At 44.7% G+C, this 25019-nt stretch overlaps 1 long non-coding RNA gene across 1 annotated transcript; it reads right to left on the bottom strand.

The window, feature by feature from the left end:
- Positions 1 to 21558: 21558 nt before the first annotated feature.
- On the bottom strand, positions 21559 to 22228 carry LOC127380007 (uncharacterized). The gene is made up of 2 exons (XR_007888406.1): positions 22194 to 22228; positions 21559 to 21792 (listed from the first exon to the last, which is right to left on the bottom strand). It is a non-coding gene; the product is annotated as an uncharacterized LOC127380007 (long non-coding RNA).
- Positions 22229 to 25019: the final 2791 nt, after the last annotated feature.

The following is a 25019-nucleotide window of genomic DNA, read 5'->3' as shown; positions in this document are numbered from 1 at the left end:
TATTCAGCTGCTTCCTAGGTCTAAGATGAGATGCTACCAAACCTGCTCTCTGCCTCTAGAGCTTTTTTTAAGACTGGGGATGTCCTTCATCCTAAAGGCCTAAAGAACAAGTCTTATGAAGAGTGGCTGAGGGAACTGGGCCTATTTACTCTAAAGAAAAGGAGGCTGAGGGGAGACCTCATCACTCTCTGCAACTACCTGGGGGGGACACTGTAGAGAGGTAGGTGCTGGTCTCTTCTCACAAGTAAATAGTGATAGGACGAGGGAATGGCCTAAAGCTACAATGGGGGAGATTTAGGCTGGACATTAGGATTTTTTTTTTTTTTTCTCTGAAATGGTTGTCAAGCATTGGAACAGGCTGCCCAGAGAGGTGGTTGAGTCACCATCCCTGGGTGTGTCTAAATGTTGTGTAGATGTGGTGCTTGGGGATATGGCTTAGGGGTGAACATGGTAAAGTAGGGCTAAAGGTCTTTTCCAACCTAAATGATTCTATGATTCTATGATTCAGTGGGTTTCTGATGCTGAGCCGTGTTCTCAGTCATCTGGTCCTTGAGCTTTGATTCAACAGAAGGTTATGAAACTCATCTCATTAGTGATTATGCTCTTGGGACATACATCTGGTAAGGTGTTCAGCACAGCACTGTCCACTCCCTTTTTTTCTCAACTTTTTTTTTTTTTCTTCTCCCTTACATCTCATTACTTGGAATACATTCTGTTTCTCAGGCTGTCTTCCTGCAATTCCTATGCCTGCTAACATTTAATCAGTTTAGAGGACACCAAATTAGACTAGTAAGTTGCTCAGTTGCTTCACGTGTTTCACATACTCAGATTAATCTTGGTTTTAAATTTTTGTTTACTCTGTTTCATCAAAGCTGAGAGGCACTGTTCAAGCCTCAGAAATATATAATTTTATATATTACACATGTCTGGGGTACCAGCATGAAATGGAACTAACAAACTTTCTCACTAACTCCTCCCTTGCTAAATGGATCTTTATTAGATTTATTACACTGGATTTATATAATTTTAGATTCTTCCTTTTGTTCTTCATGAACTGGCTTCTTACTCCATTGACTACATACATCTGAAAGGTTCTCCGCAGAAGAAGGTTCAGCAGTTAAAGTGGAACATGAGTCAGCCATTTCATACAGTTGCAAAAAAATGTTAAATACTCTGAATGAATTGGCATGTTGTATTCGTATGTTGTATGTGAATGAATCCTTTTACTCTTTGCAGCAGTAGGAAGCCTATCCTGATGGATGTACTGTGTCTTCTGGGCAGTGTACTTCAAGATGGAGATGATCCAGACATGAACAATAAGAAGATGTATAGAAGACATGATGCACGAAGATCAGCTGAGTCAGCTGTGTTTGTCCATTTTACAGAAACAGGGACTGAGCAGGGAGAGAGGATAATAGTCTGCAAATGTGGGAAAACATGTTGCAAATATGTCAAGGTCAGGGATCGTTGTACACAGACACAAGGGATAAATGGATGTGAGCATCATTTAGGCAAAATTAGTTTGACAGGGAAAAGCTTCCTAAGATTTAAGATCAAGTTAACTAAACATCTGCAGAAATTTAGTAGTACAGGATCCTACTGCAGGCTACAAGCATCAAGGTCCGTTTTAGACATGATGCCTGAGATTCTGTGACTCTGCCTTCAGCTGCCTTGCTGTGAAAATTCTATTTCTCCTTCATTAAGTGTGATGAGATATAAATTAAACCTTCCCAGCTTACTCTGAAAGAGTTTCAGAAAGCATCTAGCTTGACCAAAAGAGATATAGTCTGTATCCAGGAGCTCAGACGAACACCCAATGCAGTTGTCTCTAGGGTCTATTTCATGGAGAGACCCATTTAATACTAAGCTTGCAGTAACAAGTGTTCTCACTGGTCCTTACAAATAAAATGTCTAATAAAAGGACTCGGCACATTCGTATATTAGTTCAGCAATTCAGAGACTTAAGGTTTGAGACTTTAGGTTTTGAAACTCTGGGAACAACATGCTTCAGGTAATAGAGCTGGACAACCTCACTGAACCGAAGTCTGCTGTTTGCCTAAGGTGACCCTAATATAAGGTATCCCAAATGAATACAAACTAAATATTGAGGTCAACAAGGTGTATGCTGAAATTAAGATAAAATACATTTAGTCTAGTAATCAGCACAATCTTTTACCATTTTATATTGTTTTGGGTTTTGTGTGTGTGTCACTTAAAGAGGAATCCCTCCTATTCCCTTTTTCTAGGAGCCATTGCAAGTCTCTAGGTCAAAAACTACCTGTAATGCAACAAAGGAATATCAGGATTCAGAATTTTTGTTGTGATTTATGTATTCATTCCTGTTTTCTAATCATATTCTTTGCCGTGTATAGGTGGGCAAACATTTTTAATGATCCGTGCTTTCAAATTATGAGTACAAAAGACACCATGCTGGGTTGATTACACTTCAAGACTCAAGCAAGTAACTTAATATTATGTGATATATTAAATTTTTTGCTTGCCTATTGTATGCTGGAATTTTTATATTATTAAAAGGGAAGCTACGTATTGTTAAACAGTCTATAGAAGAGTCTTTTTTCCCTAACTGATCTTATTCTATTGTAATCTTAGTCCATCTGATGTAAAATTTTTTTTTGGCTTCTATGATTTGCAATCAGTAGGCATTGATAATGAGCTGTGAAGACTAAAGCTGTACCTATTCTGAGTATTTGGCCTGATTTTTTTCTGGTGAAATGGCATGATTTTAGATTTCAAATATGACTTAGAAATTGTTGTTTGCATCACAGGAACAAACCTTAAAATCTGGCTAAGGCAAACAACATCTTTGCCTTGGTTCAGATAGAGTAAGACACACAGACTGTTTGTCACTAGGGCAGCATCCTGGTGTAAGTAAGGCAAGAGGGGCCACAGCACCAAATGGTGGAGTGATGTTATAGGTAAGGAGCATGGAACTCCTCTACCAGTGATAAAGGGAGATCGCTTCCTTGCAGAAATATCACGGAAATATTAGTGTCTTTTAACTGCCAAGCTGGAAACTTCTCCAGGCTCTACTATAGCCTTTCCACCAGTGCACCTGTCCCCTCATTTAATGTTAGCTTCAACCCTGTCGTGTGTAGCTACATGGTGAGTCTCGAGTTTCAGGTCTTTTTGATTCCTTCTCCAGGTAACCCTCTGCAGAGGCACTTTTCATTGTAAGAAGCTGAGACACCTTGGTAAGAATTATCAAAGGTACACTCATTGAAAAAGAAGTAGGAGAAATATGGGGGGGAAGCATTACTGATAAATAAAATGATACAATGGTTCTCTCCTCCAGTTGAGTCAGATGTCAACATCTGGAGCTCTAAGGTCTAGTGAGGTTTCCACATATTCTGCCTTATAGCATCATAGAATGGTTTGAGTTGGAAAGGACATGAAAGATCATCTAGTTCCAACCCTCCTGCATGGGCAGGGACACCTGCCACTAGACCAGGTTGGTCAAAGCCCCATCCAACCTGGCTGTGAACACTTCCAGGGATGGAGCATACACTGCTTCTCTGGGCAACCTGTTTGAATGTGTCACCACCCTCCAGTAAAGAAACTCTTCCTCATATCTAATCTAAATCTACTCTCCTCTGGTTTAAAGCCATTCTCCCTTGTCATATCCCTACATGCCCTTATAAACAATCCCTCCCCAGCTTTCCTGCAGTCCCTTCAGGTACTGGAAGGCCACTATAAGGTTTCCCCTGAGCCTTCTCTTCTCCTGCCTGAACAACCCCAACTCTCTCAGTCTGTCTTCATAGGAGAGGTGCTGCAGCCCTCTGATAATCTTGGCCCATCTTTGGACTTGCTCCAACACCTCCATGCCCTTCTTATGTTGGAGACGCTAGAACTGGACACAGCATCCACATGGACTTTCATGAAAGGGGAAAGGAGGAGAATCACCTCCCTTGACCTGCTGGCCACGCTTCTTTTGATGCAGCCCAGGACATGGTTGGCTTTTTGGGCTGCAAGTGCACATTGTTGGCTCATGTCAAGCTTATCATCAACCAAAACCGAAATCCTTTTTCCTTAGGGCTGTTCTCAATCCATTCTCCACCCAGCATGCATTTATGCTTGGGAGTGCCACAATCCACATGCAGGACCTTGCACTTGGTTTTGTTGAGCTTCATGAGATTGACATCAGCCCACCTGTCAAGCCTGTCAAGATCCCTCTGGATGGCATGCCTTGCTTCCAGTGTGTTTACCACACAACACAGCTTGGTGCTGTCAGAAAACTTGCTGAGGGATCCACACAGTCCCACCATCCACGTCACTGACAAAATGTTAAACAGCATTGGTCCCAATACTGACCTCTGAGGAACGCCACTCATCACTGATTTCCACTTGGACTTAGAGCCATTGACCTCAACCCTTTCAGTGAAATTAGCCAGTCAATTCCTTATCCACTGAGCGATCCATCTGTCAAGTCCATGTTTTTCCAATTTGGAGACAAGGATGTCATGCAGGACAGAGTCAAACGCTTTCCTTAAGTCCAGGTAGATAACATCAGTTATCTGATGCTCTTCCCTTATCCACCAACGATGTAACCTGTCACAGAAGACCACCAAATTCATCAGGAAGAATTTGCCCTTAGTGAAGCCATGTTGACTGTCACAAATGACCTCCGTATTTTCTATGTGCCTTAGCATAGTTTCCAGGAGTATCTGCTCCATGATCTTGCCAAGCACAGAGACTGATTTGCCTCTAGTTCTCAGGGTCTTCTTTTTTTCTCTTTTAAAAAATGGGAGTTATGTTTCCCCTTTTCCAGTCAGTGGGAACTTCACCAGACTGCTATGACTTCTAAAATATGATAGATAGTAGCTTAGCAACTTCATCTGCCAGTTCCCTCAGAAGCTGTGGATGTATCTCATCAGGTCCCATGGACTTGCACACCTCCAGGTTCTTTAGATGGTCTTGAATCTGATCTGCCCCTACTGTGGGTGGTTCTTAATTCTCCCAGTCCCTGTCCTTGCCTTCTGTGACTTGGGCTGTGTGGCTTGAGCACTTGCCAGTGAAGGCTGAGGCAAAAAAGTCATTGAGTACGTCAGCTTTCTCTATATCCTGGATAAGCAGGTCTCCCTTTTCCTTCAGAGGGTCTACATTTTCCCTAGTCTTCCTTTTGTCACCAATGTACCTATAGAAGCTTTTGGTGTTGCCTGTTATGTCCCTGGCCAGATTTAATTCTATCAAAGCTTTAGCTTTCTTAACCTGACCCCTGGTTGCTCAGACAATTTATGTGTATTCCTCCCAAGCTACCTGTCCTTTCTTCAACCCTTTGTGGGCTTCCCTTTTATGTCTGAGTTTGTACAGGAACTCCTTGTTCATCCATGTGGGTCTCCTGGTGTTTTTGCCTGATTTCTTCTTTGATGGGACACATTACTCATGAGTTTGGAGGAGGTGATTCTTCAATATTCATCAGTTTTCTTGGGCTTCTTTTCCCTCCAGAGCTTCATCCCCTTGTGCTCTACAATTCAGGTCCCTGGAGAGGCCAAAGTCTGTTCTCCTGAAGTCCATGGTAGTGAACTTGCTGTGCACCCTCCTCACGCCCCTAAGGATTTTGAACTCAATCAACTCATGGTCACTTGCAGCCAAGACTGCCCTTGAGCTTCACATTCCCCACCAGTCCTGCCTGTTGGTGAGAACAAGATCCAGCACAGCATCTCTCCTCTTTGGCTCCTCTATCACTTGGAGAAGGAAGCTGTGTTTTCCCTCCAACAGATATCTCCATCCATTAATGCCCCTGCCTCATTGCTAGACAGTGAGAAGGAATTCTGAATCTCTTTCTATGACCAAGTGACCCATCTATTGGATGAGGGGAAGGCTTTGGGTGTTGTCTACCTGGACTTTGATAAGGCCTTTGACACTGTCTCACAGCATTCTCCTGGAGAAGATGGTGAATCATGGCATAAACAAGTGTACTCCACTGGGTAAAAAACTGGCTGAGTGTCCAGGCCCAGAGAGTTGTGGTAAACAGGGTCAGATCTAGTTGGTGACTGGTCACCAGTGCTGTCCCTCACGGCTCAGTTTTGGGGCCAGTCTTGTTCAATATCTTTATCAATGATCTGGATGAGGGGATTGAGTGCACCCTCAGTAAGTTTGCCGACAACACTGAATTGCGTGGGAGTGTTGATCTGCTAGAGGGTAGGAAGGCTCTACAGAGGGACCTGGACAGGCTGGATCAATGGCCCAAGGCCAATTGTATGAGGTTCAACAAGGCCAAGTGCTGGGTTCTGCATTTCAGTCACAACAAACCCAGGCAACACTACAGGCCTGGGGAGGAGTGGCTGGAGAGCTGCCCAGAGGAAAAGGAACTGGGGGTGCTGGTTGGAAAGCTCCATGGTAGAGAAGGACCCGGGGGTGTTGGTTGACATCTGACTTAACATGAGCTAGCAGGGTGCCCAGGTGGCCAAGAAGGCCAGCAGCATCCTGGGCTGCATCAGGAATAGCATGGCCAGCAGGAGTAGGGAAGTGATTGTGCTGCTGTACAAGGCACCGGTGAGGCTGCACCTCAAGTACCGTGTTCAGTTCTGGACACAGAGGAGAGCTACCAAGCTCATGAAAGGCCTAGAGAACAAGTCATACAAGGAACAGCTGAGGGAACTGGGGATGTTTAGTTTGGAGAAGAGGAGCCTGAGGGGAGACCTCATTGCCCTCTACAACTGCCTGAAAGGAGGTTGTAGGGAGGTGGGTTTCAGCCTCTTCTCCCCGGTGGGTAATGACAGGAACAGAGGAAATGGCTTAAAGTTGTGGCAGGGGAAGTTTAGATTGGATATTAGGAAGAATTTCTCTACTGAAAGAGTGGTCAGGCACTGAAATAGCCCGCCCAGGGAGGTGGTGGAGTCACCATCCTCGGAGGTATTCAAGAAACGTGTAGATGTGGAACTTCAGGGCATGCTCTAGTGGCTGAGGTTGTGGGGCTTTTTGAGGGTGCTTTTTGATGGAATGTGTGTGGTTGTTTGTGTTTGGTTTTGCGGGAGGTTGTTGGGTTTTTTTATGCTGATGGTTGGTCTCAGTGATCTCAGAGGTCCTTTCCAACCATGATGATTCTGTGATTCTGTGAATTTACTCCTTTCTAATTTGAGAGGTGTGGAGATTACTCATTTCCCATCGGCTTGACCACAGCGTAGATGAGCTGATCACTTTTTTCATTTCTTAATATATCCCTGGTGATACAGCTTAATTAAGTGAATCTTCTTTAGCAAGTCATCTTACTGCTTTCAAAGGTATTACCCATAATCTCTCAGACAAATTGTTAACTGTGTTTCTGTCATCAGGAGAAACACATCTCTGTGGGATAGCCACTAGACCAGTGAACCATGACTGCATTTAAGCATACAAAAATCTTGTAATTTCACTACTTGCAAATAACCATATTAAAAACCTGTGCTTATTTCCCTTTCTGATTTCTAAACTACATTTCCCAGAAATCTCAGATCTACAGTAAAAGTGCACATCCATCTCTTGCTATAGCAGCTCTAGCTTTCTGGTGCAGTCTGCTGTTAGGGAAACAAGGTGAACAGTAAGTGCAGAAAACCAAAAAATAGCATCTCTTTTCCTCTCTTATCTAGAAAATATTCAACAGATTTCAGCAACCAATAAGAAACTTTGTAACAGCAGCCATATGTTTGGGTCATATTTTTTTATCTTGTAATTGAGCTTTTAAACATTAACTTTTTCCTAAGAATAACTCATTAAAGGACTTGATAACCATCTCTGCATATAAAACCAGGACTTTATAGGCTTTAATAATATTGAAATTACTCATTTGTTTTATGGTATAGTGCTTATTATTTTGAGATAAATCTGTATGAATGCGTGCCTTCCTGTTTGGAATAAAAGTAACATCTATCAAGTTTGTGTATGTTTTTTTTTAAAATTACTCTGATGATCCATAGTTATGTACACTTGACAGTACATCATTGCCAGATTTCAAAAGCTAATCACATGCCTTCTAATGCTTGACCTTTTTAAATAACAGATGAGAACCTCTGGATTTTTTTCCCATACATGTGAAATGCCAAGAAAAGCTCCTAAATGTGATTTTTTTTTTCCCCCTCCTTTCACAGACTATGGCCTTCTAAGAAAAGAAAACACATCTAGATTTGCTATTTTTAAAATGATTGTGATTGTTTTTTTAAGTAAATCTAATAATGGGAGTAGGGAGAGGGGGAGTTCAGGCATTAGTTTTGAAAACACTGAATTGATGATACTAACGTTGCCAACCCAAACATGAGGACAATGATTTGTTTAGCTTTCTGTCTCTTCCACCCAACCATCATCAAGGACCTTCTACTGCTCTTACCTGGGAGGGATTGCATTTCATTTAAATCTACAGTAATGACAGTGGAGAGCTATATGTCCATTCATTAGCCTGCTTCTTAAGAGTTTGATCTATGTCTAGTGTCTTAAATCTAAAAAACCTGCCCATTAAAGAGGTTTTCAGGTGAAGATGGTGCCTAATGAGTAGTTTATAAGGCTGTGTCCAACTAAATTTACCCTTCACTCCCCCTTCATCTGTTTTCTAAAACATTGGTCTCTTCTACGCTGATATTTTAATCTTTGCCTCTTTGTGTACCAGGTTTTGACTAATGTAGCTATGTTGTTGTCACACTGCAGTTCTGTGATATAATGACATTGGCTATATTCACTTATTTATATAGAAGTGGCCATGCTTTGGAAATAATCTAGAAAGGTTTGTCTCTCTTCCTTTTACAGTTTTTAACGATTCATCAAATAATGTTGTTTGTGTCATGTCCTCCCCCAGGTCACTGAATTATGACGAACACTTATCTACAAATCTTTCCTACATTTTCTTTCTATTACAATAAGCCTTTCTTTCATCAGGATTATCAGCAAAAGCTGCAGGATATTTTATCTGGCTGCAGTTCAGCTTCACGTGGGGGTGCTCACATGCACCCTGCGGTATTTTGTGCAGTTATAAGCAATTTAGGAGATATTTAAAAGTGCATACTTTACTTTTCAGATTTAAATCTTTTCTTAAATACAGGGTCTGATTAATCTCACTACAAGATTTCTGTAGAGACCAGGGACTAAATCTTAAGTGGTGTTGACTGCCTCTACTCTTTCATCACCTTCATTGGAGCTGAAGGTTCTCAGCATTTTTTTGGATGCAGCCCTAACATACCTTACATGCATTACAAAAGATGTTAAAAATATTCTTTCCAAACCAAGCACGGGCTAACTGAGCAAGAGCCCCAAAGGGCAGTAGCTTCCCTATTATGCCTTCTTGGCATGACACCTGCACTCCTGCCTTGAGGGCTGGACTAGATGACCTTTAAAAGTCTCTTACAATCCAAACCATTCTAGGATTCTCTGAAACCATTGTGTGGCCACCATAGCCCCCATCTCTCCCTCATGTAGTGTGCTCCCTGAAAGCTGAAAAGCATGAGGACAGGTGACCTAAGGAAATATGCAAAATAAATTCTGTAACACACTGGGCCGACAGGTGCTGGGCTCCTGTGATACCTACCATCCATGATGACAAAACAAGTAGAGCACAGAGCAGAAATCAGTTCTCTCATTGCTTCAGCAAACAAAGTCTCCAAGATCCTGCCTCAGTACCAAGTCTTTGTTTGTCTGTTTGTCTAGAATAAATTTATCTTACTGCTTTTTAAAAAGAAAGCAGAAAATAAGTAGAAGTGCCACTGTGTATGTGTACTTGTGCCTCCAGAAAACTGAAGAATTGGGGCATCGTTGGAGAAAGTATAAACAGTTCCTGTAGGACAGACAGGTTTCACACCAGAGTGTAAGGGAAATAATTTCAGTCCTCTTTTGGTGCAGACAATTAACATTTTTCTACATATTCCTACAAGGGTTAGCACATCGGAGACTAACTTTGTGACCTTTACATGATGCTGTGATACAAACATTAATAAGGAATGCTGTTTGTGCTAGTAGGAAATGGTGGGACAATATCATCTGTCAATGGAGATTTTTTAATGTAAAAATAGTAGCTGTAAAGTAGCTATGTTCACTCATAAGGCCCTAAATAAAGAAAATACATACTTCTCACCAAGAAATGTTTTGAAAAGGTCTCTGTATATATGGCAATGCATGTAAGCCAATGATCATTCTTCCTTTTTAAAATGTTTTTTTATTGTTTGGTCTAGCTAGAAAACAAAAGCAGTAAAAATCTAGGAATCCTGACTGGTGGATTGTCTCATTTTTTGTGTTAAGCTATTACACATCCTCTTTCTCCTCCCCAAGCTGGCACCACAACACAGAATTGCTAATTACCAACTTTAAAATATTAATCCCCAAACTCCTTCCACATCCAGAGTAGAGCCCTGAAATCTAGTACCCCTCTGTGGGATGTTCCTCACCACTTCACATTGTGTCTGCAGGGTCTCTGGATGCAGGGAAGTGTTATGCTGAGTAAATTATTCCCTCTAAAGTGATAGAAAGCTTTATTCACAGATTCATTATGGGCTTGTTTGTATCCATGCCAGAGCTAACATGGTCTTTTCTTTTGCTCTTTGATGGGTGTAACAGGGATCTTTCAAACTACGGTTGATGGTTACACCATTGCCTACTGAGTCTCCATGAGCCATGAACTGCAAATGTATTTATTGCTTTTATCAAACACAGTCACTTGGCTAAATGTTTCCTTATTATATTTTTTTCTTCCTTTAGAAAGTCGTAACTTGGTTTGGTTCTAAATGCGTTGTCCCACTTTGTCCAAGAACAATGTCTCTCACAACCAATGGAGAGTAGAGGTAAAGGTGAAAACCCCTCTTTTGGCTGACAGCTGTAGGTGACCATTTACTTTTGGCAATAAAAAACCAAACAAACATGTAATTTTCTAGAAAGTTCTTTTCAACCTTTCTGTTGTTGTGTGGGTACTTTTCCTTTGTAATGTGAAAACCAAATCTGAATTGTCTGTCATTCCTTTCAACTGCATTGTGTCAGCTCCTGTAAAGATTGCCCTATTAATAAATCTTCCTTCTTGGTGTCATAATAGAGAGCAATTTGTTTTCTGTAGGTAGCATTAAGTGTGTGCTTTGGAAGAATTTATATAGGACAGTAAGTATTCAAAGGGCTTTAAGGGTGGCTATTATACTTACACATTGACAAAAAAAGGATTGTAAGAGAACAGAAAATGTAAGGTAGCAATTTTCAGAAAAATTGGGAATGAACAGTGATATAATAGAAAAATGGAGTGCAGAAGAGAGTCAGCAGACAGTGGAAATAGAAGAGATGTGTTAATTGGAGTTAGAGTGAAGGAAAGAAGGATTTTGGAACCAAATGAAAGAGAAGCACTTTGGTAAAATGAACCATTGTACTGAAAACATACAGGAAGTGCAGCATTTCTTGGTATTTCTCTGAATTTTTTTGTAACTCAACAACTATATTTTGAAAATAAAAATAAATACTGTTTTCAAGAGTGAAATACTACAGGAAATGTAGTAATTCTGGGATTACTGAGTAATTTTCTATTTCTGCTACTGATTTCCATAGCTATAGCTCCCTTTTTGAAATCAGAATCCGTTACCTCTCCATCAGACTTGTGTGGCTTTTCTGATGGTCTTCCTTGTAGATGCTGACAGACCAACTCAGCTGCAGTTGCCTTGTTGTTACACTGTTTGTCAAGGCATCCTGCTGATAACACAGTAAAATAATACAACCCTTACCCGTAGAAATCAAACCATTGGCAAGGGGTGCCTTCTGCTGTTTAATTCTTGGTCACGTGTTACTTCAGCTAGTCATTGTTCCTGTTGTTTGTCATGACATTAAGGAAATTTTAGTATACCGAATTTGACGTGGCTAATGCTAGTTTGCACTGAATCACTGGCCTACTGAATGACTTTGTGTGAGCAGTTTCCATCACTGTGCCTCCTGCCTCAGTGAGGAGGTAAGGGCATCCTAGTTTCTTCTCTGTATACTTTGCTATCTGCTCATAGTGCTATGAAAGACAGTGGTGATATAATCAGTGATGAAAAACCTAAATGGACTGTAGTAGTTTCATACAAAAGAAGCAAAAGCAAAGTCAAATGATATATCTACACCACTTCCTTTACATGTTTGAGCCAGCTTTGCTGCATGGGAAGTGCCATAACTGTGAGCTAGACATTTGTCTTCATGGCTTGCAAATGGTAACAGGGAAGTTTTGATGTCATTACTGAGAAGGTTGTTAAGACTTTCTTACATAAAGGACAGAGTACTGGCTGATCTTTGTAATCAAATTTGTAATAAAAGTACTACTGAAGAAGTCATCTGTAAATGCTAGTCATCTGTAGATGCTAGTCATCTGTAGATGCAAGTCACCACATCAGTTGTTACTCCTTATAAGGAATATTGCTGGTGGTGTTCTCACCTGAGAGGCCTTCCTTTCTTTATCTGTTTGACTACTGATACGGGCAAAATGGGGAAAAATTAGCATTGCTTCTTAGGGACAGGAACAAGTAAGGAGATCAGGCTTATCTTGTGGAAGACGTCATATGTACCTGGTGAGATGTAGTGATACTCCCTGAGTCTTGGCTTGTTCAGGGAATTTTGTGGAGGTACAGGCTCTTTGCATTTAGTGGCCATTTCTACTCCCTTCATAAACACTGGATACTAAAATAATGATATATCTATCTTTCCTAAGAGTACTGACGTTTCCAGAAACGTATTACTTCTCAGTATGCAAATAGTCTGTATGAAAAAATACTTTCCTATCCCAGTTTCTTACAGAAAACTGAGGAAACATTTCAGGATGATGAAGGCATCCCATCAATGGAGAAACAATTTTCACACTTCTGCCAAAAGACCCAGTGTGTTTGTTGCACTAAGCAGAAAATATTAAAGAAACATATACACTAAGCAAGTTTCCTTGGACCTTAAGGTATACTGAGAATCCCTTGTTTTACTCAGTGCCCAACTCCAAATCACTGCTTTAAGAGTAAACTATTACTGAAAGATTAGAACATGAGAATGGATACACAGTGTCAAAACACACCCTTGTTTAAGCACCATTCTGTGGGTTTGCCTATTGGGTGTGTGGTTTTGTTTTGGGTTTTTTTTTTTTTCATTTAAATATGATTCATTGAATAAAAACTTCACACACTGAGAGAGAGAATTCTTACAGCATAAGACACATCTCCAGTTGTGTAAACCTCAAGTACTTATTTAAAGGAGCTCACTCATATTTCTTTTGATAGGTCTACAACTTTCCATTTCTTTCCCTCCAGTTGTTACTGGTTTAGCACTCTCTGTGTTCTGCATCTGGGTTTACAAGATGCTGCTGACCACACAAACCAAATTAAATATCCTCTGTTTGGATTCCTACCAAACCACAAGACCATAGCTCCTATTATTTTTTTGTATTTTTTTTCTGTCTCTCATTTTTTTCTTTGATGTAATTCTCAATCTTGTAAGAATGAGCACAACTCTCTGTGGTGCTGGGCTAATGTAACTGAAACTCAGATTTACCCCTTAGAAACTGAAATTCAGTTTCTTCTGTTGATACCAATAATACTTTTCCCATAGATTTCCCCATTCTCCCACTATTGTTTTTTGTTACAGCTAAATATTCTAATTCAATCATTTTTCAACCAATCTAATACAGCCTCAAAGTGGATTAGCCAGAAGGCACTGGTAGACTGCACATCCATCAGTTAACAGCTACAAAATCACTGGATAATTAAATCCAGAGAGAGATCCAGAAAGGGAAGGAACAATTCATTTGTCTCCTATTTCTCCATCTGTTGCTGTTCACTCCATACAATTGAAGATCAGCTCCTGGCCCTTTCTTCTTCTAGCCACCCAAAGCTGGAAGTGGCCTCCATCCCTGGGGCAGGAGAAACAATGCTTTGAGAAACTGAATGTGACATCAGAGAGAAAAGAAGATGTCTGATCCCCCCCTTCCCCTTTTTGTCCTTAGGCAGGAAGTTTCTTGGAAATCACACTAATACTACAGTATCTACAAAGGGATTTGCACTGTGATGGCTTCGTTGATGTAACTACAGCTTGCAAGTAACTATGGCTTGCAAGTCCTGAGTGTGGGCATTCTGTAAACCATCTCTAAACTGTCCTATATGATACCTCACTGTTATACTGAAGTAAAAAGAATGTCATCATTCCATTTTCAAGTGCTGGTTGTGATCTGTTTTGTGTGCATGCTTATGATGAGCTTTTTTTTCTTTATGTTTCATCATGTTTTCACAAAATAAGGGGGTCAATGAGATTTTTTTTTCTGAGCTTAATTTCTCCTTCTTCTCCTTTCCTATCTCAAGTAAATGTCACCAGAAGATGCAAGCATGCAGGTTGTCTCATTGTGACTTATTTTAATAAGGGTTAAGCAGTCTTCCTTAGATTGCAGAAGCTACCTTCAAAAAAAAAAAGGGTGTGCTTGGACTGGTTCTGTTCATAACAGGATGTCTTCTTTCAAGTTGGCTGAAAAATACTATGCTAATACTAATGCTAATTAAGAGAAGCATTACTATTTCTATTATTTGAGAAGGCTATTTACTATTTGTAAATAGTAAATGTATATTTACTACAAGTATTTTCTGTATAATTTTCTGTATAATTTTCTATAAAACTCATTGCATGATGGTGTCCATCTAACTGAATGTGACTGGCTATAAAATGTGTAGTTTTTCCCTGCTGTACCAACTGTCCCTACCACTGTCTTTTCCTTCTCACAACTGCCACACTGTAGATGCTGCTTAACCACCAGTCTCATCAGTGATTAAAAAACATAACACTCACTCACAAAGGTAAGAGGTCTGTTTTTTCCTTCAGGATAACTGCCAGCAAACCAGCTGGTAGGGGAAAGGTGGCTAGGGCCTAGGTTTTCCTTTTCCTGAGGTAAGGAGTGGCTGTTGGGGGACTGTTGAGGAAATGGCTTTGGTCAGAGAAAGTGAAAACTTTCAGTTGCTGTATGTGCTTCAGACAGACTCTGTAGCACATTTTTGTCAGTCTGAAATAAAACAGCTTTTTAAATTGGCGTGTACCCCTCCCTGCTGCCTAGAGGGTGCTTTGAGCAATTGGAGTGGAGCAATTTTAGGGGGGGAGGAAGATGAAAGAGACACGCCACCTCCAAAGGACTAGGGATGCTGATTCCACAGACCTCTAGCTCTTGTCCTAACATTTTAAAATAATCCTCTGGCATAATAAACCTAATTTTCTTGTCCTTGGACCATGAATAGAGTAATATTACTCCTTAACTCTTCAGATTCAGATCTTTTGACAGAGGCATCCAACAACTCTCTTTTTCCAGCTCCAAAAAGGCATTTTGTAGGGTATGGCTTTATTTCTTTACCTGATCAAACCAGGTGTGATTAAACATTTTTTGAGGTGTAAATGGTGCTCACTCTTGGTGTTATTTTGTGATACTTCTGACAGCATAATTGATGAAATGATACGGTGTAGCATTTAGGTACAGAAGCTGAGCTTCCTCACATGGCGGTTAGTCACCCCTAGCTCGGTGTGCTTTCACTCCCAAACTCAGACACTCAACACCATCCCGATGTCCAGACATTTGTGAAGCAGGTGGGAACAGAGCAGCTAAATAAAGCATCACGACACTGTGTAACAAATACAGCATCTTCCCAGAGGAGACAGGCCCCTGAGGGCACCAGGTGGCACCCTGACAGAGGCCATCCCAGCTTTTCAAAATGGTGGAATTAAGGGTCTTACTCCTGCCTCTGGCTCCCAAGTTCACTCCTCCCCCCAAAAAAACAGCCTCTAAACTCCCCACTTCCTCACGGCACATGCTGGGGTACATATTTTTGTACACATCACTGCAAAAGGAGGGGGAAGATGAGCACTTGATGCTGACGGAGGACATCTGGAACAGGCGGCCCAGGGAAGTTATGGATGCCCCATCTTTAAGGACAGGCTGGATGGGACGTTGAGCAATCTAACCTTGCGGGAGGAGTCCATGCAGGAGGGGTGGGAAGTAGATGATCTTTAAGGTCCCTTCCAACCCAAACCAATCTATGATGCTTCTCTCTTGCAGGACAGCAAGCCATGCCAGCTGACCACAGCAATGCTGCCATGGATTGCATTCCTCAGTTTACGCAAGGCCCGAATTCATCCACACCCCTTTTTACTTTAATGAAACCCCAAACCATGTTCATCCCTTAAAACAGCCTTTCAGTGGGTGAACCCTGTGCCAGCCACAATGGACATAATATCAGCTAATCTTTGCTTTTTAAAAGTAAACTTAGAATAAAATCTTGATTACCTGCATAATTAAGCCCCTTTGACAAGCATTTGCATGCCTGAATATTAAAGAATTAGGGCCTAAAAAGTGAGGAAAGCCTTCACTTTTGTACTTTCAAAGCTTCAGCAGCAATCATGATAGCTCACAGCATATAAATAATTCAAACTGAGCTTCCTTGCCTTTTTTTTTTTTTTTTTTTCCTTGCAGGAATCCTCTTAGTGCTTCCTAATGAAATGAAAATATTTTAGAAGCCATCAAGCCATCATTTTGTGACATCACAAGAGCATTTTACACTCTGGATTACACAAACTGGATTTGCATGCTTTTGGTACTGGCGATCTGATATTCGGAGCTGCTTGCTGAAACTGTAAACCAACAGAAAGCGGTGATTAAACAGGCATTGACTTTTGAAATTCATGAAAAAAACAAAACAAAACAAAACAAAAAAACCCAAAACAACCCAACCAAAACAACGAAAAACACCTGTGTTCTGCCAGTCAGGTGAGTTTAACTCGAACTTTTCCTGTTACTTGGCAACTCAGCACTTCTGCCTTAAAACGCTCCGGCTGCGAACAAAACACGTTTGACAAAATCCTGACAAAAATGATACGTCCGGGGGGGCGGGTGGGATATATATTATAGGATGCCCAATCCGCTTTGAATGATGATGGGGTTTTTTTTTTGAACCACTGCACGAACAAACGCTCCGTTTCTAACTGCGCCCGTTTCTCCCGGCTTTCCCCGGTGCCCCCAGGGGCGATCCCGGCCCACGCCGGAGGCAGGGCTCCCGGGACAGGGGGTCTCTCCCCGGCGGGGGGCGGGGAGGCTGCGGTGCTCCCCGGGCGGGGGGTGCGGTGCTCCCCGGGCGGCGGCAGAGGGCGCCCCGCGCCCGCCGCAGGCCATGGCGCCTGGCAGGCAGGCAGGCAGGGCGCCGAGAAGGTTCTGGAAGAAGCCGCCGTTTTACCTGCGACCCCCGGCGCTCGGCTGCCCTGCGCTAGAGGCCGGGCCGCGGCGGGCGCTGGCGTTCCACCGCTGACCGGGTGGCCCTGTGGCCTGGCCCGGCTGCCTGACCCCGTCCCCTGGCTGCTCAGGGCGGCGGGACGGGACGGGACGGCCCCCAGCCGTGTCCGTCCGTCACGGCATCACCGCCAAGCCCTTCCCGGCGCTGCCGCCAGGGACACCGCGGCTTCCAGCGGCCGGGAGGGGCTGTGCAGGCGGGGCAGAGACAGGCTCGGGAAGGCCGGGGGGGGGACACTACGTGGCCGCGGGTGGCTGCAGCGTCCCGGCTCGGCGTACGGGAAGAGGGCGAGGAGGCTGCCCGGCTCCCCGCCCCGCGCTCGAAGCTCGGGTGGCTCCGGCGCTAGCCCAGCCCCCGGCCCGCCTTCGGAGGCGGAAAAGAACCGCTGCCGCGCTCCGCGCCGCCCTGCTGGCCCGGGTCCCCGCTGCGAGGGGCCCGCCCCGCCTGCCGCCGTGCGGCTGCGGAGCGCTGGCGCAGCCGCCTCGGCCCGGCCCGGCCCCGCTGGCGGCCGGCCCGGATCCCGCCTTCCCCTCGCCTGCCTCCATTTTCTCCCTCCGCCCTTGGCCGAGCTGGGCTTCCCTCGCTGTCCCCGGCTCCCCAGGCCCGTGCGTGGCGGGGAGCGCAGCTCCCGCAGGCAGATCTCCCGCTGCCCCCCCTTCCCCGCCCGCCCGAGCCCGCCCTGTCCCCGCTGGCCCCGCCGCAGGAGGCGGGGAGCACCCGCCGGCAGCGCGCAGACCTCTTTATTTTCCCTCCTCCCCCCCCATCGCCGGGCTGGGTGACAGGCGGGTGTTCTTGGAGGGCCCCGCCTGGGAAGCAAGACTGGAAGGGGGCAGCCATTCTCCTCCCTTATTATTAATTATTATTATTATTACTATTTCTTTGGCTTCCCGGGTCCCTGAAGCTGCAGCTCTCTCGCTGACCGTGCGGCGGGGCTGCGATTGCCTGTCTGCCTGGGAGTCCCCCAAGGAGCGGGGGTCCCCGCTTCTCTTCTCCCCGTCTCCCGTCGCCTTTGCGGGACCGGCCCCCCGGGGCAGAGCTCGGCAGCCGGGGCGGGAGCGCGGGGGGCAGCGCCGGGACATCACCTCGCCCCCTGAGCACCTCGCTCGCCTCCCTCGCAGCCCCCCACTTAGTGGGGTTTTTTTATTCCTATTTGATGTAAATGCTGCGTTCCACGTCTCCCCGTTTAATGCGCGAGAACCGGGGCCTTCGTGGTCACTGTTCTAAAAAAATGGCGAGGGTGTGTTGTGTGGAGTGACTGCTCCTGCTTCTGGGCTCCTTTTCGTTTTGTCTTGCTTTATTTCTAATTAAAAACAAGCAAACAAACCACAAACCAAAATGCTATCATCGAGAGCGCTCCTGTCTGCCTCTACTGAACACCTAATACTCAGCGGCCCCGAAGGGTATTTTTAAAGACGAAGTTGCTGAAGTCACACAAATTCTTTCAAAACACCACAACCGTTACTTAAAAATATACGCGCGGCTTCCATGTCACAGTTTTAATAAGAGTTTATTGCTAGAGGAGAAATGCGCGCCTCCTGAACGCTGCATATTTTTTTTATTATTGTTCGTGAGGAGGGAGGTCAGTCCTGGGATTTAAAACTTTCCCCGGTTTGACGGTGCATTTTAATTCCGGCAGCCGACCCCGCGGTCGTTAGTCATGAGCAGAGGTAATAACGGGGGAATGTACCATTACAAAATAATCCGGAGGTGTAATGTAGAGAATGGCACGGCCATATTTTATCACTGTGGTTTATCACACTGCTTAGAGTCACCGAGGGATCGTTCTGCTTAATCCATTTTCCTAAGCACTGTGTAAACCAGACATAAAGACAATGCCTGGCTAGAGAATAGCTGCTTCTGTTACAGACTTTGCGTTACCTCGGGTCTAATTTGACCCCGGTGTAGTTAGAGATGCAGGGTGGTGGGGTTTTTTTTAAATATAAAATAAACGTCAATCAGAATGTCTCAATCTTGCACATACCCTGTATTTAACCCTGAGCTGTTTTAGGACGTTGTACAAGGCCTAGCACAGAGAGACAGGGTTGCTGCCTTGTGCAGAAAAAGACAAGAGACGTTGCGGGGGGGGGGGAAATAGAGGTTCATTCCCTTCGCGGTGGGAGCGTCGTGAGGAACATCCGAGCAGCAGTTCAGCGGCGAGGAACACGTCGTGCTGTGCCGCTAACCGCTCCCCTCCGGCTTTAGTTTGGGTTTTTTATTGTTTGTTTTTCCTTTGCTTTGCTGAGATCTCGAGAGTGTTTTTAGTTCTGCGGCAATTCCGTTGGCTATTTCTGTTGCTAATTCACCGCTGAGGGAGCGGAGCGTTTGGGCCCGATCCTGCAGCCCTGCTTGCCCCTTCCGTGTCCACCCCACCCCGGCACGGGCCGGGGCAGAAGGACCAGAGGGTCCCAACTTCGGTCCCTGGCACCCTGTTGGTGCCGTGGTTTCCTCTCTTCCCCCGTGGGCTGAATCTGTCCCACCGTATCTGAAGTCCGAAAGCTAAGGCACAGGGCTGGGTTTCAGGCAGAGCGCGGTTCAGTTTTAGGGGACTGAGAAAGGGGGGGTGTGTGTGTGTGTCCCGTCTAGGAGCAAAATTCTGCTCGCTTGCACAGGCCGGACCCGGACAAAAATATATCGGGGGTGTCGGGGGCATTACTCTGTTCTCGTCCCCCTGAAATCTTGCTACAAGGTTATTAGTTGGTGACCCTTGCTCGGTAAATACCCCCTCCGCGAGCCGGTGCCACGGCGAGTTACAGATGAGTTTAGCAGCGCCGATACCCTTACTGGGACGGCCGTAGGGATGGACAGGCTGTGTTCCCAGAGGGAATGAAGGAGTTTGCAGGTCGTCCTCTGCAGTGCGGCTGGCACTGTGCTAACATCCCCTAAAATAAACGTTTTTCGTTTATGATAGCCTTTTTTTCTTTTTTTTTTTTCCTTTACTTTCTCCCGCTGTTATTACAGTGCTCACATCTGTTTATGTCATCTTTGGAGCGTGGTACAGTGAATCTGAGATCGAAAAGAAGTCGTAGGGGCTTCTTGTTTGTTAACGTAGATGCTTCAAGTTAAGCTATTTAAATCCATAGTTAGGCCTTTTTGAAAGGTGGCCTGTTCTCTGGCTTCTGTATCCAGCACCTTCCAGGCACATCTCAGGAACAGTGAGTGCTTAGGGAGTGGGAAAATACTATTATTTGTATTAAAAATGGAACTAGGAGCCTAAGTGTCGTGTTCGTCTGTCAATATGTGGGACTCACTCTGTGCTTTTCTAATTTAGAGCCTTCCTGCTTTCGTCTCTTAGTGCACGTTATACCCACGGTAAGTGGAGGGTGACTGGAAATTGCAATGAAGATTGAAATAAATAAGAATTTCCACGGAGCATTGGTGATTAAATAACATGGGTCATTAAAACAGTTAATGGGTCGTTAATACAATAATTTATTTGAAACATGAATGAAAGCAGAATATTGCGGGGTACTTGATAATTCAGTTTAAGCCCCTTCGCGCCGTGGAAGGAACATTTGTGAAGCGCCAGGCTTGTTTTTGCTGCGTGGCCAATATTCGCTTCCCGAGAAACAGGCAAACACGCCGGCTGGGAGCCCGCTACCATGTCTGTCTGTCGGTCTGTCTGTCGGTCTGTCCGTCGGTCCTGCTGTCGGCAGGTCCTGCTCCAACGGCAGCCGCTGACGGCGGGCAGCTGCCACCCGTGTCCCCTGTCCTCTCCCACGGCCACGCCAGGCGGGGTGCTGGCAGGGAGAGGTGCCGGCAGCTGCCGGAGCGGGTCTCGGCTCTTGGGCAGAGAAAAGGGTCAGAGAAAGGGGCATCATCGCTCCTCCCGGTGTGAGAGCCCGTCCCTGGGAAGGCACAGGCGGCTTCCAGCCCCACCACCGAGGAACCGCCTGGGAGAACTGGACTAGGTGCGTTCGGGTCGGTGTCCGTCTCTTCTCTCAACATGGAAAATGAACTTGGCTCCTGCACAAGGGACACCCAGCAGACATTCCTGTAGGGCCTCATTCTGTTCCCGCGTAAGTCAATAGAAGTTTTGTCTTTCACTTTAATAAAGAGGTATAGTCAGGCCGTCCTTATCGCCTCCTTATCTTTGTTGTTGTTGTTTTTTTTTTTTCTTCTGAAAATTAATAATTGTAATAAACATGGACACAAAATATGCGATAACCCCCCCCCCCCCCCAACAAAACACAGTAAAAGCCCGAATTAAATCAAAACCGAAATAAAATCCTCAACAACCTACAAGCAAAGATACTGAAATCTTGTTTTGCGAAGTCACTGTTGTGAAAATAATTAATGGAAAAAAAAAATCTTTCTAATTAAGGAAAATTAATAGCTATCGTAGCCTCGTTACCTAAAATACTTTCTTGTTAAACTGTTGGAGTCGTATTTAAAATGCTCCTTACGTCTGTAATAGCCTGTTACTAAGAGATCTTTAATGTCTACGGTTTCAGCCAATATTCCACCTATAAAAGTAACAATTAGGTGATCGGGATTTTCAGGAATTCATCTTGTGTTGCCTTCTGAGCGCAGGAACAGCGGTTTCTTCCCCGGCCAACTGTAAATTCTTCAGCATCAACAGGCTTCCCTGGAAGGCAATGACAGTTTTTGGGAATGGTTGGTTACTTTCCAGTCATTGCCAGATAAACTCCGATGCGGTCTCGTAATTAGTTCCTGTATTTATATGTTTATGATTTAAAACTAATTGCGGCGAAGCAACCTTTGATAGTGGAACGTTTATAATCTATAATGTTGATTAGGTTCCCAACAGGGAGCTCTCTTCTGTATTCATTCAGCCCCCCGCCCCCATTTTACTACTGCTTCCAAATAATCCTGCATCCTTCCAGCAGAAAAGCCGGGGGAGCTTCTTCTAAAATGTTATTTAGCGCGAAATAGCGACGCGTTCGAGCATGCACGAAGTACTGATTTCCAGTGCCTGTCCTTAAAATACTACCCCAAGTAACATCCCACGTTGTCTTCAGGGCAGACCTTCGCTCTCCCGGCTCTTCCTGTGTCCCTGTTAACAGGATAAATCCGCCTGCGCATGACCCTTCCTACATGTATTCGGCGACAATTTGCTTTGACTTATGGCTGGCTGCAAAATGGGTCCCTTAAAAAGAAAAAGAAAAAGAAAGAAAAATATCTGTTCCCTGTTAAAGCACTTCGATGACGAGCTCGGAGTGGAAGAGTGGCATGTGTACATGTCTGCAAGCCAGGTTAGGAGCGGACCCTCGCCCGCACCCTGACAGTAGAAATCTGTTGGCTTTTGTTCAACAAATTGTGTTGAGTTTTGTGTTGTTATTTTTTGCAGGGAAATGTGGTTTGGTTGGTATACAAAAAGCAGAGCGACGGTCCGGAACTTGATGCTTATTTCCCCAAACTTTCTCAAGAGCTGTTCGGGGCAGAGGTGAAAGCACTTACTTTAAAAGTCTCCTTTTAAGCAAAAAAACCCAAAAAACCAAAACAAACCAACCCAACAACAACAAAAGCCCCCTCAAGAAAAAAACACAAAACAAAACCAAAACCCAACACCAAACAAACAAACAAACAAAAATAAACACCCAAACCCACAACCCCCCCTTAAAACCCACAGGAAAACAACCCAACTCTTTTAGATTTGTTTTGAAATGTAAATTTATCATTTGCCAAGGGAGGAACCCAGCGCCGGCTGCCTCCGTGGAAAGGATGCCGAGTGGAAGAGCAAGAGCGGGCAAAGGCGAGATATAAACCCCGTTAACATCATCGCTGTAATCCAGGTACCGACAAGGACCATCGCCCACCCCTGCAGGGCATCTCCGCGGCGAGGGGGAACGTAAGCTAAGCTGTGGTGGGGGGGCTCCGGCTGCAGGTGTGCGTGTCCCATCTCCTACCCCCCCTAAAAAGCGGTACCTGCTTTTTTGTCAGGTCTCTTGCAGTGATGGAGGATGCACTGGATGGAAAATGGTCGATTTTGGGGAGGTGTTAGGAATGAAGGAGAAACAGCTGGTGAAGATGAGCTGAGAAGCTGCCTCCATCTCCCCCCCTAGTCACCCCTCCCCATCCCTCGTTTTTTTTCGAGATTAAAACCAGAGCGTATTTCCCCAGCAGGTACCTAAAGGAATAACCCAGCGGTTCGTGCTCCCATTTCGAGCTGTCATCCCCTTTTCGTTTATTGGTAGGCTTTTGTGTGTGTGCTTGTGCGGTTTGTTTCTGAAAAGTAGCTAGAAATCCCTGTTATTTATTGTCAGCACGAAGAAAAAAAAAAAAAAAGGAAGTGAAATCGCAGATTGGTAGCAGAGAGGAGTCCTCAGTGTCCTGGCAATTAAGAGTGTCGACTGCAGTATCTTCAATTTTAAGGGAGAGGTTCTTCATTTCAAGAATGCTTTATTTTATTTTATTTTATTTTAGGCTCTTCCCGCTTAGTATTAAAGTCATGTAGGAAGAAGACATTTCTTCTCCTTGCTCGTTTAGCCTAGTCCTGCCTTGGAAACTCCAGACCGGAGGGAAACAGGCGTGCATGGCGATTTTTTAAATTATTTTTTTTTTCTTTCTCCTTCCCCCCCCGCCCCTTCCCAAGATGCTTGTCACGCTACAACCATTATTCTGAGGAGCCTGCGATGTTTTCACTCACTGCCCTTTCTTCATATCGCAGCCGGCTCAACATGAGACTCCGGAGCAGAAATAAGGGGGAAAATCAAGACAAAACCCATCACTCGAATAGTAAAAAAGAAAGCAACCTTCCCCCTTCCCTCCCCATAACCCCCAGACTAAGCTGCCCCCCAAGCAAGGCTTCCCTTGTCCCGCCTCGTCGCTCAGGGAAATAACGTCGGCACGTTTAAGAGTCATTTTAATCTGTCTGAACTTTGAAACAAAGCTGGTTTCCAAAGGAAATTTCCACTAGTGCTGCTGCCTCGCACCAGAGGGCGCCGGGAGTCTTCCCAGGCAGCTGCCGGCTTGGAAGTACTGCTGGAAATTAACTCTTTGGGCTCTCCCTCTAACCGCTGTTTTAACCTTTTCCTTTAAAAATACACGGCCTGATAGAACTTTTTTTTTTGTTTTTTTTTTCTTTTTTTTTTCCCCCCTCAGAAATGCGTGGGGTTTCTTTTGTTGTGTTTTGTGTTTGTGGGTTTGGGTTGTTTTTTGTTTTTGTTTTTGTTTTGCCGTCCTTGTATTGCCCTTTCCCAGCGCTTCACCCTCCCGCAACAGCCCCCCCTGAGGAGTCTCAGGAGATTTACAGCTTCTCTCAGTCTTCTGCTAACTTGGTTCTAATTAAGTCACTGGATCACGTTTGCGTGACATGAGCGTGTTTTCCCCTCATCATTGGCTGGGATAAAAGTTTGTCTGGCTGTGTTTGAGCTTTCAAGGGTCACTTCGGGCTCTTCAAAAAGAACAACACTGAAGCACGAAAAGAAGCGAGTAAAACGCTCAAATCGATTTGATTTTGATACCTGGAGCGTTCAGCTCTGTCCCTAAAGGGTGCCAAGCCACCCCCCTTCCCCCGTCTGAACGCCCCACCGCCAAGGCTGCTGTTACACGGGGGCACAAGGAAATTCAAAGTTAGGATTCCCATGGCAACTATCACGGGGCACCGTCGTGTTCGTGCCTGGTGTGTTTCTGTGCCGTCCTGACGGTGTGGGGTGCTGTGCTGGTACATCCTTACTTGTGGGACCTACAGGCTGGCACATGCACAACTCCACACCTACAAGGTTGCGTTGTGGCTTGTGCTGAGCACCTGCCTGCTTCTCAGCCGCGGGGAGGGAAGCATCACGCCACAGTCCAGAGCAGCACCAGGATAAGTAACCTCAGCCCTAACAGCAAATCCTTCAGGAAATTATG

Source organism: Apus apus, chromosome 1, assembly GCF_020740795.1.
Source record: "Apus apus isolate bApuApu2 chromosome 1, bApuApu2.pri.cur, whole genome shotgun sequence".
NCBI classification, from domain to species: domain Eukaryota; kingdom Metazoa; phylum Chordata; class Aves; order Apodiformes; family Apodidae; genus Apus; species Apus apus.
Note: the sequence above shows the minus strand (reverse complement) of the source record. Positions and strands in the feature narration are given on the sequence as shown.